Source organism: Trichosurus vulpecula, chromosome 5, assembly GCF_011100635.1.
Source record: "Trichosurus vulpecula isolate mTriVul1 chromosome 5, mTriVul1.pri, whole genome shotgun sequence".
Lineage (NCBI taxonomy): Eukaryota > Metazoa > Chordata > Mammalia > Diprotodontia > Phalangeridae > Trichosurus > Trichosurus vulpecula.
Genome location: NC_050577.1, coordinates 18,987,795 through 19,004,224, shown reverse-complemented (window position 1 = coordinate 19,004,224; position 16,430 = coordinate 18,987,795). Strand labels below are relative to the sequence as shown.

Here is a 16,430-nt window from a genome sequence, read left to right as displayed (position 1 = left end):
CTTGCCTGTATGTCTTTGTCTGTCTTTCTGCTTGCCTGTCTGTCTTCCTGTCTGCCTGCCTTTCTGTCTGCTTGCCTGTCTGACTTCCTGCCTGTCTCTCTTGTCTTCCTGTCTCTGTCTGCTTCCCTGCCTGTCTTCCTACCTGCCTGTATGTCTGTAGCAGCAGGAGTTGCCCCTCCTGGCTTTAGAATAACCCAGGGCATCAGCTCCTCCCACTGCCCCTTGTCTCAAGGATTATTTAGAACTCTTAGTTTCCCAGCCTCTTAATTTATGTGAAGCAAAACTGTGCCCCCCAGCCCTTTGTGACAAGGTGGGTTGACTTATAAATGCGGGTAAGTGAAGGGCTGTCCCAAAAGTTTGGAATCTATGCTCTAAAATGGCCTAGGGCGGGAACAGGTGCATGGATCGGATCACTTGTAACAGCCACGCCTCCCATCTTGAGGGGTCTGCTTTGGTATGTTCAGTACTTTTATAATTAGACTGCTTAGTAGTCCTGATGCCTTGTAGTGTCACTGCAGTTATTGGAAAGTTGATGTCATTTGTTGAAGTGAAAAATTTTAAAAGCAATCCCTTAGGGACTTTTGGAGTTGCCTTGATTTTTATTAACTGGCTTTTAGGTATACAACTCAGTACTTGATGCCTCCCTTTCCACTCACCCTGGCAGTACCCTTGTTCAGGGCCTCTTCGCTTCTTGCCTGATTGGTCTCTGCCTCCAATTTCTCATCACTGTAGTCTGGCCACAGAAGGGCCAGACTAGGGCCTGGGATGGGACCTGTGATGTTTGTGGTAGAGGGAACTCCCAGATGAGGAAATACCCTCTGCTAATATTGGTTGGCACTTTCTCTGCAACTTACGTCTTGGACACCTAACTCACTTAGCTGGGGTTGCACAGCCAGCCTGGGTCGAAGTCAGCCTTAACCTTGGGCTTTCCTGGCTCCAAGGCCAGCTCTCTGTCCCCTCTGCCACCCTGCCCTTCATCCTTCATGTATCTGCCAAAAGAAGGTTCCTAATGCACAGGCCTGACTACGTCTGTTCCAAGATCTACCTTGGTTGTCTGTTGCCCATGGGGTTGAACAAAGGTGTTTCCGAGCGTTTCAGGTACTGACAGTCAGGCTCTTGTATCCCTGTCTGTTGTTGCAGTCTGTTTTCTGCTTCTCCCTTTAACTTACCATGTATTTCAGTTAACTGAACTGTGGGTTATTTCTGATGGCGTGCTTCCATGAGTCCATGCAGGCTGTCTCTCTCCTTGCTGGAGCTGAGTCTGGTGTCAGCCCTTTGTCAAGATCATTCCTCCCATTCTGTCCGTTTGTGGGCCTGGCACAAAGTCACAGAATCTGAGGTGGGCAGAGCCTCAGTGGCCTTCCATTCTGGCCCAGCCTAGGATGAGAATCCCTTCCGCAACATCCCGGCCTTTGCATGCAGCCCTCCAGCGAAGGGCTATCCGCTTCCTCCAAGACCATCTAGTTCTCCTTTTGGGGACGTTGCATTTTTGGGGACCCTCCATCTTACACTTGTCATCTTCTGTCTCCTATTCCTTCTTCTCCTGGAACTGAGCAGAAACAATGGAATCCCTTTTTCACATGATGGCCTTTTCAGCATTGGAAGGCATTTATCACATCCCACATCCCTCAAGGGCATCTCTTCTTCAGGTTAAATCTACCCAGTTCCTTCAACCAGCCTGTGTACCCCTTTGATTATCCTCGGAAAGCAACCAGGGAGCTGTCCATTTCATCAGTGTCCATCCTAAAATATCATCTAGACCATTTACAATCCACCAAAATGCGTTATCTAAGGCTTTTACGGTCATACCCTCGCTGCTTGGCACATAGTAGACGCCTCATAAATTCTTGTTGCTCGACCAACTGATTGGTTAAGGAAAGGATAGCTTGAGATCCTTCGTTAAGTGCTTGGCTTATATTTAGATATACTGTGCTTGTCACCCTTCCCTGATCAACTGCTCTAATAACCTGTGGGGAAAAAAGAAGTAGCTTAGCGTGATTTTTTTTTTTTTTTTTGAGAAGGGAGGGCAGGGCAAGTGGGGTTAAGTGACTTGCCCAAGGTCACACAGCTAGTAAGTATGTCAAGTGTCTGAGACTGGATTTGAACTCAGGTCCTCCTAATTCCAGGACTGGTGCTCTACTCACTGCGCCACCTAGCTGCCCCCAGCTAAGCATGATTTTTAAAAGTGTCTTACTGATGCTCTTTTAAAAATATATTACTGTCTTTCCCCCACGACTCCCAGCAGAACCATCTCCAGGAACAAGATAAGTACAGTGTTGGACACACCTGAATGTGTATATGCTCTTCTGCCCCTGTGGATCACCACCTCTGTCAAGAGGCAAGAAACGTGGCTCATTGTCAGTCTGACCTCCTCTCGATGAAGCCTGTTCTCTTTCTCAAGAACCACAGATCCTCTTTTCATGATCCAGTCTACATTTTTTCAGGGCTCCAGTCAGGTTCAAAAGAATGGAGTTTACAGGTTCCATTCTCTTGGCTTTTTAAAAATGGAGACCAGTCCTCTGGCATCTGCTGTTCTTCGCCATCAGTCAGCTGATCAGCACACATTTCTAAAGTGTCTCCTGGGTAACGGGCACTGGGTTAGGCCCTGGGCAGATGGCAGTGAGAAGGAAATTGTTCTTGGCCTTCTCTCCAGGGAGATAACATGTGTAGCCATCTTTTCAAGAGGACCAGCAGAAGCGTGATAGCTTGGCTGTGGGTTCTTCCACTGCCCAAGGATGTAGTTGGTTTTGGCACAGGCCTTGGAGCTGGCTGCTGGGTCTGTGAGGGCAGAGATGATTTCGTTTTGTCCTCTCACAGGGCCCGGCATGGAGCATGTCCTCACAAAATGCTTGCCAACTGATCAAGCTGGAGTCTCAGCCCCCTTTAACCGTTTTTGCTCTTCCTTCCCAGTCCAGTGATAGAAGAGAAAACATCAGTGAAGACTGGGGCCTTCTCCCTGGTGCCTGACATCCCCCCCTCATCTGTCACGGTGTACATTAAAGGAAATTCGTGTCAGGCAAAACAACAAGAAGAGACTTGATGCGTGTACTTAATGGAATGGCCAGGCACCCTGGGTGGCAGAAGGTCACAGAAGGACCCATTTTCTCTTGGTCTGAATTATAAAAAGCACCATCTGTAAGTTAGTGGGGCCTGAGGACCTGGCCACCTCACTGTTACATTGAGGAATGGTCACGTTTATTTTTGGAAGCGCCTCATCGATGCCTTTCTCTACGTTGTCATTTCTGACCCGCTCCAGACTAGACTCAAATCTGTGACACAGAAAAGCAAACCAGAACATGACATTCTTACACTCTTGCTTGTGCCCCTAACCTCTCCCTTGTGTGTGGAGGCAGGTTCTGTGCTCTCATCAGGACCTCATCGTTCAACTCCCTTTGAGTCATCTTCCATTTACATCCTCAGGTTCCTTGTGCTTCATTTCCCACTTTGGTTCACTTTCTCTTTGCCCCCTTTTGGAACAAAAAGAGAAATGATGATAAAGCGGGGTACTCTGGAAAACTGAGGAGAAGGTATTCTGAATGTGGGTAAGTCTGTACTGTCAGATAAGTCAGACCACAACGGTCTGCCATTGATCTGCCGTGAGAGAGCACGTCCTCAGCATGGGCGTACCTTTCACCCAGCCAACACCCAGATCTCTTGAGTCACAAGGCTCTCATTGGGCCATTCAGTTTGTTCAGTTCTGTCATCAGTATGTGACTGTTCCATTCCCTTTTTCAGTCTAGATTTCCTCAGAGATGGCTTTTGTGCCGGGTGTTCCAGGCAGGTCATTGATGGGGCCATGCCGGCGCCTGCTTCTGCCCGCCATGGCCCTTCCATCGCCACTTGAATTATCTGCCCTCTTAGTCCTGTGATCATTGTGTTCTGTGGTGTGGAGTCAGAGCAACATTGGGTTACAGAGTGTTCTGGCCTGGGCCTCCCTCAGGACAGTCCTCTCCCAGATTAGGTTTTGTGTTGAAACAAAAGGAGACACACTAAACAGTTCGCAAGAAGAGGTATTGTTTTATTTTTCATTTTTTATTTTTAGTCATAGCAGGAAAAGTATCTTCAACAAGGTTAAGCATTGAAAGCCAACTCAGGTTGATTCAGCTGATTTTTTGTCTCATTCTGAGTTACCTTCCATGACCCACCAGTCAAGTCTCAGAGCTCCTGGTGCTTCCTCTGGGCACCTCCTCTGGACTCTGATGGTGGCTAGAATCTGGGCTTATATGTCTTATGAGTCAACCAAGTTTCCAGAAAGTTCTGAATGCCTTTGAAGAATGAACAGCCTAACCTGAAGGGAGTGGAGGGGCCGGATACTACTTCCCACCGTACAAAGGGATGCTGTGGTTGTTACAAATAATTTAGGGTCATTAAAAGCATTGAATGATTACTAAATGAAATCTAGCCAGCTCTCTTCCTCAGTTTGTCCCAAACAATTATCCATCTGTTGTGCTTGTCCAAGACACTTTCATTGATGGACTAATTTGGGCTTCCCAGCTGGTTGTGTATTATAGTTTTGGCAGTCTGTATTTTTCATCGGATATTTTTTCACTGTGAATGGTTAGGCCAGTTTCTTTTGCATTAGTCTGGATTTCACCAAGGAGGCTTTATAATGGTTAGGGACTTAATGCATTTAATTATGAACTACAAAAAATAGCTTTTGAAAGACTGATGGGAAATTTTTTTTTCATTGAACCTGATGTTGGACACTTTCTATAACGCCCATGGCAAGCATAAATGCTTGACCCCTCAGTTGTTGGTAGGATTCAGTAGATTGTTGAACTGTGTATGGTCCTGTTGTCCTGGAGTGCTGGATCATTTTGAATTTCACAGGAGAAAGACTTTAAAAAGACCCTTGAAAGCAGAATTTTGCTTCGATGAATCAAATGCTTTCTTAAAGTCAAAACATTGATATCAAAATCTCATATTTACTTCGCTTTTTAGTCAACTGTATAACCAAAAAAAGGAGTTTGCTATAGAAATTCACCATAAAAGCTCAACCCTGAACCCTGCCACGGCCACTTCTTGGCCCTCTGACCATGGACAGCTCCCTTCACTGGTCTCAGTTTCAATTTCTTCATCTGTAAGATGGGTTTTGTGATACCTGTGGCATCTGCCTCACAGAGTTGTTTCAAGGATCAGATGAGACAATGTGTGTAAAAAACTCGTTCAAGTGCTCTGTGAATTAAACTGCTCTTAACGGAGAGGCAGCCTGGGGTAGTGCAGGGGTTCAGAGTCACAGAGAAATGGGGCTGCTAATCCTTATATAAGCATCCCAGTGGGTACATGTTGACTTATTTTTAAAATGTTATGTTACCTATTTTTGTAATATTTTTATTTTTTAAATATTTCCCAGTTACTTTTCTGTTTGGTTCCTGCCACACACAGGAGGGTTGTGGGCCATATGTTTGACATTGCTTCTGTAGTGCTTAGAGTAGAAGACTTGGAGTCAGGAACACCTGGGTTCAAATCCTGCTTCTGAAACTAGCTGTGTCCTTATGGATAAATTACTCGATTTTCTAAATTTCAGCTAATTCCTTGAGATTGTAAGTTCTATTTTTTTAAATCTTTTTTTGGGGGCAGGGCAATTGGGGTTAAGTGACTTGCCCAAGGTCACACAGCTAGTAAATGTGTCAAGTGTCTGAGGCTGGATTTGAATTCAGGTCCTCCTGACTCCAGGGCTGGTGCTCTACTCAGTGCGCCACCTAGCTGCCCTGAGACTGTAAGTTCTAGATGGGTTGCAGTGTGTTTCGGTGGAAGGAGTTCCCATGCCAATGAAATCACAGATGTTTGAAGGGGAATGTATTGTTATTCTCATCCTGGTCTTCTCATCTTTTTCAACGGAGTTCAGATAGAAACGGTCCTGGGACTAGTTGCTGTACTGCTGTTCTTTTAATTATAATCTGTGGACTGTGGCACAGGTGGATAAAATAACGGCTTTTTAGACTTGAACAAAGGTCCTGCATTGCATGTGTGTCTTTTTTAGGCTCACTGAAAGCATCTTTGGGACAGTTTAGTGGGAGGAAGGATGATGGTAGTGACATGATTTTCATTTCTTCAGTGAGGTCTTTATTGTTTGAAAACTTTTTGTCCCACGTAGTTTGAACTCTGTTAGCCTTTGTCATGGTGACATCTCTTAAAATCTTCTTATGTTGGTCTGGATCGCTGCTGCATCTGTGTGACTGGACAGCAGCTCTGTTGGGGGAGCGGTTGGGTTTCAGCGCAGTTTATTTGGCGATTCTGAAGGCTATTTCCAGGTCTGCAGTTGCATGCTGGGGATTCGTCGTCTGTCATGTTATAAAAGGTAACACGCTCCTCATGCCTAAGTCTGGCCAGTCGTGTTTCGCCTGGTATTTGGTAGGGGCTCAGTTTTCAGAGTCTGCATTGAGAAGTTGCAATCTCTACTTTCCCTCTTCATGACCCGCATTAATCAATAAATCTTGACTTCTTAAAGATAATTTGTCTTTTTGTTGTTGTTGAGGTTATCGTTTTATTTTTCAGAGGTCCTGAGTTTGAATCTTTTCTTCTTCTGTGACCTTACGTCAGTCTCTCAAGTCTTCCCCTTTTTTTGTGTTAAGAAGTTGGAGAAGATGATCTCTAAGGTTCCTGCTTGCTTTAAATCCAGGATGCTTTGATTCTGTCTCATATTGTTAATAACATGATCTCCATAGACCAATCGATTTGGTGGAAGCCAGCATTGGTCGGTGATTAGCAACTTTTTTTGTTTGGGTGAAAACATCATTTGTAATCCTTTCTTATGGAAACTTTCTCTCTTTTGAGACCCAGAAATCGATTCCTGACTCCTTTTAGGGGGATGTTGCATGTTATAGGAAGTCAGGTCCAGCCCCTCATCTGGCTCCTCTTCTTGAGCCATTCTCCCTTCTGTAAACAGTACTTTGGACACAAATGCGGCAGCAGAGAATCCATTTCATTTCTTTTACAAAAGTTAAATATTTATTTTCGTTGATAATTTTTTGTTTTTTGTTTTTGTTTCTGATATAGAATCAGTTTTGTTTCATGTCTACGTGTTGCTCTTTTTCCTAAAAATGCTTTTGGGATTCTCTGGTTTAGGTAAGTCGGACACACTGCTCTCTCCAGTAGCTTATTTTTGCTGTTTTTTTTTGTCTCCTTTCTCTGTAGTATTTTGCGAATGACCTTGTCAATCAATTAGTCAATAAACATTGAGGGCTTACTATGTTCCAGGAACCATGCTAAATGCCCTGCCGTCAGGGAGCTTACTCTCTAATATGCAAACAAGCTATATTGAGGATAAATTGGAAAGAGTCAGCAGAGGGAAGGCGCTGGAGTGAAGAGGGGCTGGAGAAGGGAGCCAGGAGTCAGAGATAAGGAGGGAGTGCATTCCAGGTATGGGGGAGCGCCACTGAAAATGTTCCATGCTGGGCCAGAAATGGTTAATGATAGCAATAGGGAGCATTTGTAGAGCACTTTAAGGTTTGGAAAGGGCTTTACAAAGATTATCTCCATTTATCTTCACACCAGCCCTAGGAGGTAGGGAGCAGAGGCAGAGAGAGGTTAATTGACTAGGGTCACGTAGCTTCTGTGTGTCTCTAGCAGGATCTGAACACCACTTAGCTGCCTAGGTATATATAAATCATTTCTTAAGCTCTCAGTTTACAAATAGAAACAAATGAGCTCACTGCTGCCCACCAGGAGCTTACCTTGTGCTAGACAGACAGACCCAGACAGACAGCCAACTGCCAACCATCTCAGATTGGATTCTCAAGCTTTGCCTTCTCCCTGTTCTTGACCATGGAGTTGCTGGAATTTGTTACACATTTTCCACATGGCTGTCGCTCTATGTGAGTAATTGATAACTCATTCTATGGAATAAGAGGGTTTTTCAGCTTGACTGTGTTCTCTTAGTGGCCTTACTGGAGTATTGAGTAATTCAGATGACTTTCATTAGCTGACAAATTTTAGATTTTCTTAGAAGTATTCTTCTTTGGGCGGTTTTGTTAACATCTTGAAATAAGTTGTGCTTGGTATTTATCTTTGCTGTTAGTTTTTTAAAAAATAGTTCTTAAAAAAATCCCTCATTTCATGAAAAGTCTAATATAATAAAAACGCATGTAAATAATCTCAGTAATAAAATTTCCAGAAAACGTTTCCCATAGTGGGGAAAATTGGCTGCTTTCCTCATGCTCCAGGTGCAGTAGTTATTTTGTGCTGGCAGTTTGCATTTATGTCTGGTCCGTGAAAGCTCTCATTTTTAATCAGATCGGAAAGCATTTCTTGACCAGGTGACACTGTAAATCCTGCCCTGTGGTCTCCTATCTCACAGTGGTCTCTTTGAGTATCAATGGCCTAAAGCTGTTGTCCATGAAATAGGTTCTCGGTGAAATGAAAAGAAGCATAGCTCTGTTTTTATGCCTATTACTCCCCTATCATGGGAGGAAATCCTCTCCCTTTTGAGATTGGGGTTTGGCAGCAGTAGGCTTCAGTGCCTGGGCACCCCATTGCCCCTTTCCCTCTTCAGGTTGATTTACATTAGCATGCCCTGTCAGTTTTCTGGGCTCTCTGCAGGGAATCAGGAGCCAGATGATGGTGGGAGAGGCCTGAGGAGTTGTTGGCTAGGAAGTTCTAGCCCAGACTTTGGATGGAAACCTCGATCTCAGAATCTTGACCTGGAGGGGCCTCAGAGACCTTAAGCTTCAGGTGGTGCCTGAGCAAAAATCCTCATCCACTGTCCCCCAGCAAGCACCTGTCAGGCTGTGGCTCCCTCCGAAGGGGACTCATGATAGTCTGGGATCCTGGGCCTCTTGGCCACTGCTGCCCAGGGTTCTTGGGGCTAGGCAGAGTCATTTTAGCCCCACTTCCAGTGAAGGCAGCTCTCATATGACCTCTCAATGGGCATTTTCCAGGTGCCTTCATTCATCTCTATGCGGCATGACCTTCAGTGGTGAGAACTGCCAAGGTGCCAGCTCCCCTGCAAAGTCAGGGAAAGGAGAGACTCCTCTCTGCTCACCATAGCCCTCACTGCCTGCAGAAGTGCCCCGTGTTCACAGGCCCTATGTGGCTCCCACAAAAATCTATAGGGCAGGAAGTCTATCCCTTTTCTTTTTTTTTTTTCCTTCTCTTAAAGGGAATGAAAATATTTCTCCCTGTAGATGAAAGTTCTTTTACTTTGAAATTCAGATCCTTTTTTTAAATCTTTGCAATGCAAGTGTGAACATCTCTCTAACTTTTAGGATGAAGATGGCAGTCCAGTGTTGTAACAAATCAGATTCTTTGCTTTACCTCTATCTTCTGAAGCAATGCAAAGTTTAAATGAGGGTTTCTTCTCAGTGGTATTCACAGAAATCATTTCTACATTTCAGACTGTATTTCAAGAAAAAGAAATGTAAACATTGTGCATCTTATCAGCTAAAGAAATAAGTGAAATTTGCTATCATATCCTATTAAAGTAATTTGTAATCAAATGAGTTCAAGTCCAAGTAGGGCCCTTGTGCAGAACGTCGGTGAGGAGCTTCTGCGGGGGGCCACGGAGGTGCCTCTTCTGGGTAGGATCTTGGGTAAGGCTTGTCCTTCAGGGTCACTTCTAGTCCAACTATGGGACCTACTCAATTTGACAAACATTAATTAAGTCTTTACTTTATGGAGGAGGTGACATTGGTGATTGTAAAAGGGGCTTCCTGGCATAGGGAGCAGCCGGAGTAGAGCCTGATCCAGGATTGTTGGGGCTTGGGTGATGATGACCCTGGCTGGGTCTGAGACCCTGTTTTAACAATCCGGCTAGCAGCTGCTGTGGGGGTGTAAGATCCAGAAAGCTGCCAGCATGCTGCAAAAGCACAGGTTCTTTTGATCTGCTTTAATAAGGAAAGCTATGTGAAGGGGTTGACAAGGTTACTTTAATTCAGCACACAAATATCATTCACTTAGTTCAGGGGAAGAGACCAGCATGCTGAACTTCACAGCAAATTACAAACAAATTACAAACATCAACAGACAGACCAAATACAGATTCATAGTTACCAACATCTAGGTTCAGCCGGGAGCTCAGAACAAGGGCTGGTCCAGAGTCACGCGCCACCACTGCTGCAGCAAAGAGCTCCAAGGAAGAGACAGCCAACCCCTGGTTTTTATATCTTTTTCAGGGTCAGGGGTGAGTCACACATTCGACTCACCCACATGACCTAGAATTGTCACAAAGAGGCGGACTTAAACCCACATGGTCTAAAAGCCTCTGCTGTCCCAGACATGTGAACTAGGCCCTCCCTGGAGTTAGCCCCACCTTGGGCCCCACCTTAGTTGCCAATCCACACCCACTAAGGTTTTACACCTTATAGGGGTTTGGGCCTGGGGCTTAGCACTTAGTAAGACTCAATGAAATACACTGAATTACTCAAAGCAAACAAAAGCCAAACTCTTCATGGGCACTTGTTGAACTAAGTGCTAAGGAGCCTATTTTGCTTACCAACACAGACCCTCAGCCAGGCCCTTGACCTCTCAGTGCTCCAGATGACTGTGCAAATGTGAGTGGCATAGAAGGTGCTGATCTGTTGGGCAGATGGGATCTCTTCTCCTGGAGTTTCTTTGGCCAATGAGAAATTACAAGGCTGGACCAAAAAAATACTCAAAGCCTGTGCTGGTAGCTTGAGGCTCAGAGGCAGAAAAGAAACACCCCAGACCCTTAAACAGCTTCTGTTCTACTGGTGGTTGCAACATTTACACATATGAATAAATAAAAAGTATATACACAGTAAAAAAAAGTTATTTGAAGAAGAAAAGAGGCTTAGTAATGGGGGCAGAGTTTGAGGGGTGCAGAAAAGGCAGTAGGTGATAGAAAGCTGGGTTTTTAGGGTTAGGTTCTGGGAGGGGCCCTCCACCCTCTAATCTCATTTGAGGCCTTTCCAGTTCCAGACCCGATCATCTACCTTGTCTGAGGATGGAGAAGGGTCCACAGCCTCCTGACGACAACCTAATCATGACTTGGCTCTCCCAGCGGCACAGAAGCCTTCTTTAAGTTATAGGATCATAGAGAGAGTCTGGTCTGAGACCCTTGTTTCATAGACAAGGAAATTGAAGGCCAGAGAGGTCGTGACTTGCTCATGGTCACAGCTGCTACAAAGGTAGATGAGATTTAAACTTGGGTTCCCCCCTCACATTCTCTTCTGAAATTTCTTTTATTTCTAAGTCCTTTAACGCTCACTCCCTATAGTATATTTACACTGCACTTTGCTGTCTCCTTGGAGCGTCACAGCCACCCTGAGAGGGAGGTACTGTTGTTGTCCCTTTTTTACAGATGAGGAAACTGAGGCTGAGAGAGGTTCCATACCTTGCCCAGGGTCACATGTTTAGGAAGTGTCTGGGGCAGGATTCAAACTCCCTGACCCCGAGGCCAGTGCTCCCTCGTCCTTTCCTCTCTGTAAGCAGGAGGCTTCAGGAGAAAGTGGAAGCTCCCTCTTCTGTGCTTTGCACCTTAAAGCCCCTCTCTGCCTTCATCTATCTGTCCTCCTTTGCTGCAGTCACTGAGGAAAAGGCCTTTTCTCTGACCAGAGCCAGGGGTTCACCTCCCCTCTCCTCTGGGAGCCGTCTTCCGATTGGACTCTCCTTTCTCTATTGGGGCCTTCCCTACTGCCTTCGTCAAACATAGCCAGATTCCCCTCCCCTTAGTCAATCGATAGGCATTTACTAAGCCCCTCCTAAGTGCCATCAACCCCCCAACTTGTGTCTGCCATGTCATTAAGCTGTTGTCCTGCAGCAGCCCAGCTTTCTGCCAACACCCGCCTTGCGCAAAGTTTTCCATCTCCCTCTCCTTCCTCACTCACCACTTTTCAGATCTTTGCTGTTTGGCTTTTGACCTGAAGACTTGACCGAAATGTCTTTCTCTAAGCTTATCAGTGATTCCTGATTGCTAACTCCCATGACATTGGCTCATTTTTCATCCTCCTCGGTGGCTCGGCAGCTTTCTGACCTTTGACCACTCCAGTTTCCAATCCAATCCCCCTGTTAGCTAGCACATTACAAAGCACTCTGCTGGGTGCTCAGGATACAGACAGAACAACCCCCCCCCCCCCATCCCTGTCCTCAAGAAGCTTGCCTTCCATGACATGCTGTGCCCAGTACACATACAGGAGAGAGAAAGAGATAACCATGGGAAGTGGTGCGGGGAAAGTGGCCTGGCAAAAGCTGGGCTTGCTGGAAGCTCTCCTCCTTGGTTTCTGAGACATCCCTCTGTTTTGCGTGGCTCTCTTCCCAGCTGTCTGACTGCACCCCAGCTTCCTTTGCCGGGTCACCATCCATATCCGGGCCTTTGCCACGTGTGCCCCCTAAGGTTTGGGTTTAGATGCCCCTCCCCTTCTTTCTTGGTGATCTCATCTGCTCCTGGGGGTTGAATGATCATCCCTACACAGGTGAATCCAAAATCTCTGTCCCAACCAGATCTCTCTCCTGACCATCAGTGCTGTATCACAGACTTAACATGTCCAAGATGGAATGTATCTTTCCCTTGTACTGGAGCCTCCTCTGGATTTCCCTATTTATGTTGAAGATACCACCATCCTGTGCTGCCTAATGGTTGAGGCAGTGGGTCAGTGGAGTCCTGAGCCTCGTGGGTTATACAGGATTGAGGTTTGTTTGAGATACTTGCCCTCTCATCCTAAACCCAGTCATTTCTGGGCCCAGGGCTTGTTCCATTGTTGTGTGAGCGATTTCCCCAGAGTAGCTGGGCCTTGGAGAGTCTTTGGTTTTGGAATGGACACTTCTCCTGTTCAGATTTTAGCTGCTTCTTCTGAAATATGAGAATATTGGTTCTCTTAGAGTTCCAGAATTCTGTGGTTCTACATTAAGTTTTAATCGGCAACAAATATGTCACTTTATTGTGACCTGAGGGTTATGTATGGTGGCATTAGTGACCCACTGTTAGCACACATGTGCTTTTCATGACATTGTCCAGTAATAGTCATATTCCTGTGAGTTAGCTGCACTTTGTCAGTCAGCTCCACTTAAGATTATCAGGAAATATTTGTAACATGACTGACCATGAATAAGACTAGTCTCTAGCTGAAGAACATAATGATTTTAATTGACCTGGAATTAAAAACCATGCGTGTGACCTTATATCATACTTTTGAATTTCTCACAAAACAAAGGTAACTGGATGTATGGTGGTAATAATTAAATCTAGTTTAAGAAATGTTTGTCAAGGGTCTACTATGTGGCCCTAGGCTTTATTTAATTCTTTTTACAATTATCTGGAAAAATAAGTTTGGCCTAGAGTGGAGGAGGGATCCTACCATGGTCAGACAGCTTGAAGTTGGGCAGATTAAAGCTGAATCTTTCTCACATTCTTCTGTATAAAGTGTGAATGAGAAAACTCTTGTGTTTGTGGTTAGTAGCAAAGAACCTTGTGGGCTCCAAGGGCATCTTTTTCCAGCCGAACTGCAATGGAAACGAATCTTGAGGAGTTCAACGATCGCCAGAGGCCGTGAGTAGAAACAGAAACTGAGCTGTCCATCTTTGGGGAGATGGCTAGACAGTCTAATTTCAGTACGAATCGGTGTCCAGACTGAGTAACCGAGCATGGATGTGTGTTTGTGTATGTGTACGAATAGCTACGCGTAGATCTGGCATTTCTGTTGCATTTTAGTTTGCTTGGGTTAATCGTGCAGTTTGAGAGATTTCTAGAATAGTGAGCAGGAGGCAGCAAAGCTTATTAAGGAGTTTGCATTTAACAAGCTCTGAAGAATTTCAAGTATGACTCGCTTGCTAAATTTTTAAGGGTAAAAGCCTCTTATAGACTTTACTTAGATCTATGCCATGTTTGTTTTTAAAATAAAGTGTTCAGTCTTGGTTTTTTACCGTTGACTAAATCAGATACCTAAATCACTTTTTCCACCCTCCCCCTATCTAATTTATGGCAAGGGGTCCGCAAGAACGAAATAATTGATATTTTGGCACCTTATAGGGCCATGATTGTTAAGGGTTTGTTGGCATTTCCATTAGAAACCTTTCTTAGGTTTATAACTTGGCAGTTTTACTTGGCTTCAGGCAGAAACATGCTATTTTTGTCCAAAAGCAAATTATTTTACCCAATTTCATTTAACTGAGCTTGGCCTTTATATTCTATATGAGGGGAAGGAGGATTATCTCTGGCTGTTTTTTAATTCTCTCCACTGTTTTAACACAATAGGATACTGTTAAAGGACAGCAATAATATAATTAATATGAGTTATTATTAGCATTATTAGGTAATGTGGTCATTCGTTGCAGTCATTAAAATTGAAAATTTAAGCTTGCTTTCTTGTGAAAAAAGTTGCGTTCATACCCATCAAATTAATTATTATCAAAGTTTTAAAATTTTGATATGGGGAAGACTCTAGAGATTTCTATTGTGATTGTCCCAGTTGATGATTCCTAATAATTTCAATTGAAGCAGCATTAGGTAGCATTGAAATTTCTTGTTACATCCTAAAATAACTCCATCTGCAAAAATGATGATCACTGTTAGCATTATCTTCTCTATATACATCCGATTTTGTCCTAGACACCGGGAACTCTTGGGAAGAAATTTGTCCTGCTGTTTTGTATAGCAAGCAGGTCCGTTCTTTTAAAATCTAGGTCATATCAACCAAAATACAGTGAGTTTCTTTGTGTTATGGTGATTAATATTTCCTCATAACGTACATTTCTTCTTTTGTATCCATTACATCTCTTGTTTTGATAACATAATATAGTCTTAGGTTTTTCTATTGCATTTTCTGTACTTTGTTCTAGTGTCCCAGAAAGAGGTGGTAAGCAATTCTAAAAGCAGATAGATCCCTCAGCAGCCATTAGCATTCTCTGGCAATGGAGGAGGTCCTCTCCATGAGCTTCCAGACTGGTGTCTTTAAATAAGTTGTTAATAAGCTCTTAATACCAGTAAAGACGACTGCCCAAGATAAGATTGTTTAGGGAGTTCTGATAATTTGCCTTTTGAGAAGATTATGAGAAGTGAGGATGCTGACTTTAACCTAGGTTTTGCCCTGGAAAACATTGTTTCAATTCATTAATTTCCTTCAGTATATACTTTCTGCCTATTTGCATTTCCTCTTCCCCTAAATCTGAAGCCCCAATTCTAGTTGCAAAGCAGTCTCCTAACTTGTAATAATTAGGGGGATTACTACTATATTATTACTACTAAAATTTGTCCTGTGCAGGGACATGGTTCTCCTTCCCCCCTTTCCTACCTCCCCCCCATACTTAGACTGGGAAGCATGTGGATGAGGCAGGGGTCCAGCCTGAAGTTTAAACCCAGGGAATTTTTAATGTCCTGTAATTGCCACTCAGGATGTAGGACAGACCAGACACGACCGGCTCTGTTTGGGTAATGCAAGAGTGGCTACCTTTTTTAGTAGGGTGATGTAGTGGTCTAGCAAATCAATCTCCTACAGATATTCATTATATGGAATTTATTTTTCTATAACTGTCCAGTGGTTTCTAATTAGCATGAAATTATTTTCCATGTATTGTGTGTGTTTTATGTCTGTAGTTGTCTTTGGTGTGATCCCTAAAAGGTACTGGAGGCTGGGGAGTGGAGATGAGGAATTTTACAATGCTGCCTGTCATGTGATCAAAATATCATCTATCAGTTTCATTCTGATTTCTTTAAATATCTTTGAGTCCCCTTACAAATGTCAGGGCGTCACAACGCACGTTCTGGCAGGAGTTAGGCTGTCTATTTCTCACAGAATTTTGATTTCGTTTTACTCACTCTATTTGTGGACATTTAAAATCGAAGTGCATGTGTTAATTGCAGCCCACAGTTCATTGCCAAGTTAGATAACATGGCAGACAAGTGCATCATGGGCGCTTCTCTATCTCTAAGTGACCGCAGCCTGACCCGAGTGGAGACATTTTGTGTGTTTACCTCCAGTTTTATGTTGTCAGTTCCTCTGCACTGCCTCAATGTGAGAACAAGGACATTTCTCTCCTGGGAATGGATTGGCCTTTATTCAGGCATTAAGAATCCTTCAAAATTAGCCAGCATCTTTTCTTTTTGGAGGTTGCAGCTTCATAAAATAAAAGTAGAGAATGCTTGTGACCCTTCTAAAATGTATAGAAATAGTCTAGATAAATTTTGATTGAAAAAATGAAGAAGTTATGGTTATAACAGTTGATGGTAAACCTGTATTTCATTTTTCTGTTATTCATCCTATTCTTAGGAGTAATACCTTCTTGGGAGTAATACCAGCTGTTTAGTGCACTTATCCATATTTTAAAGGAATAGAGTATTGGCACACGTTAAAATAGTTAATTAGCTTTTCTAGCCAAGTCAGGTTAATAAAACTTTTTTTAAAGGGAGAGAAATAAAATCTTCCGCCCCTCCCAACCCCCCCCCCCCCCACCTTTGCTTTACAGGGTTTTATTAACCCTTTACTTTAGGCCATCACCATTTTCCTCTAATGGCTTTTCATTAGACAAGTATGTAAGAA

General features: G+C 43.9%; 1 protein-coding gene across 1 annotated transcript in view; it reads left to right on the top strand.

Annotated features, from left to right (window-relative positions):
• HIBADH (3-hydroxyisobutyrate dehydrogenase) overlaps positions 1-16,430 on the top strand; it is a 154,433-nt gene that overhangs the window by 31,884 nt on the left and 106,119 nt on the right. The window lies entirely within an intron of this gene.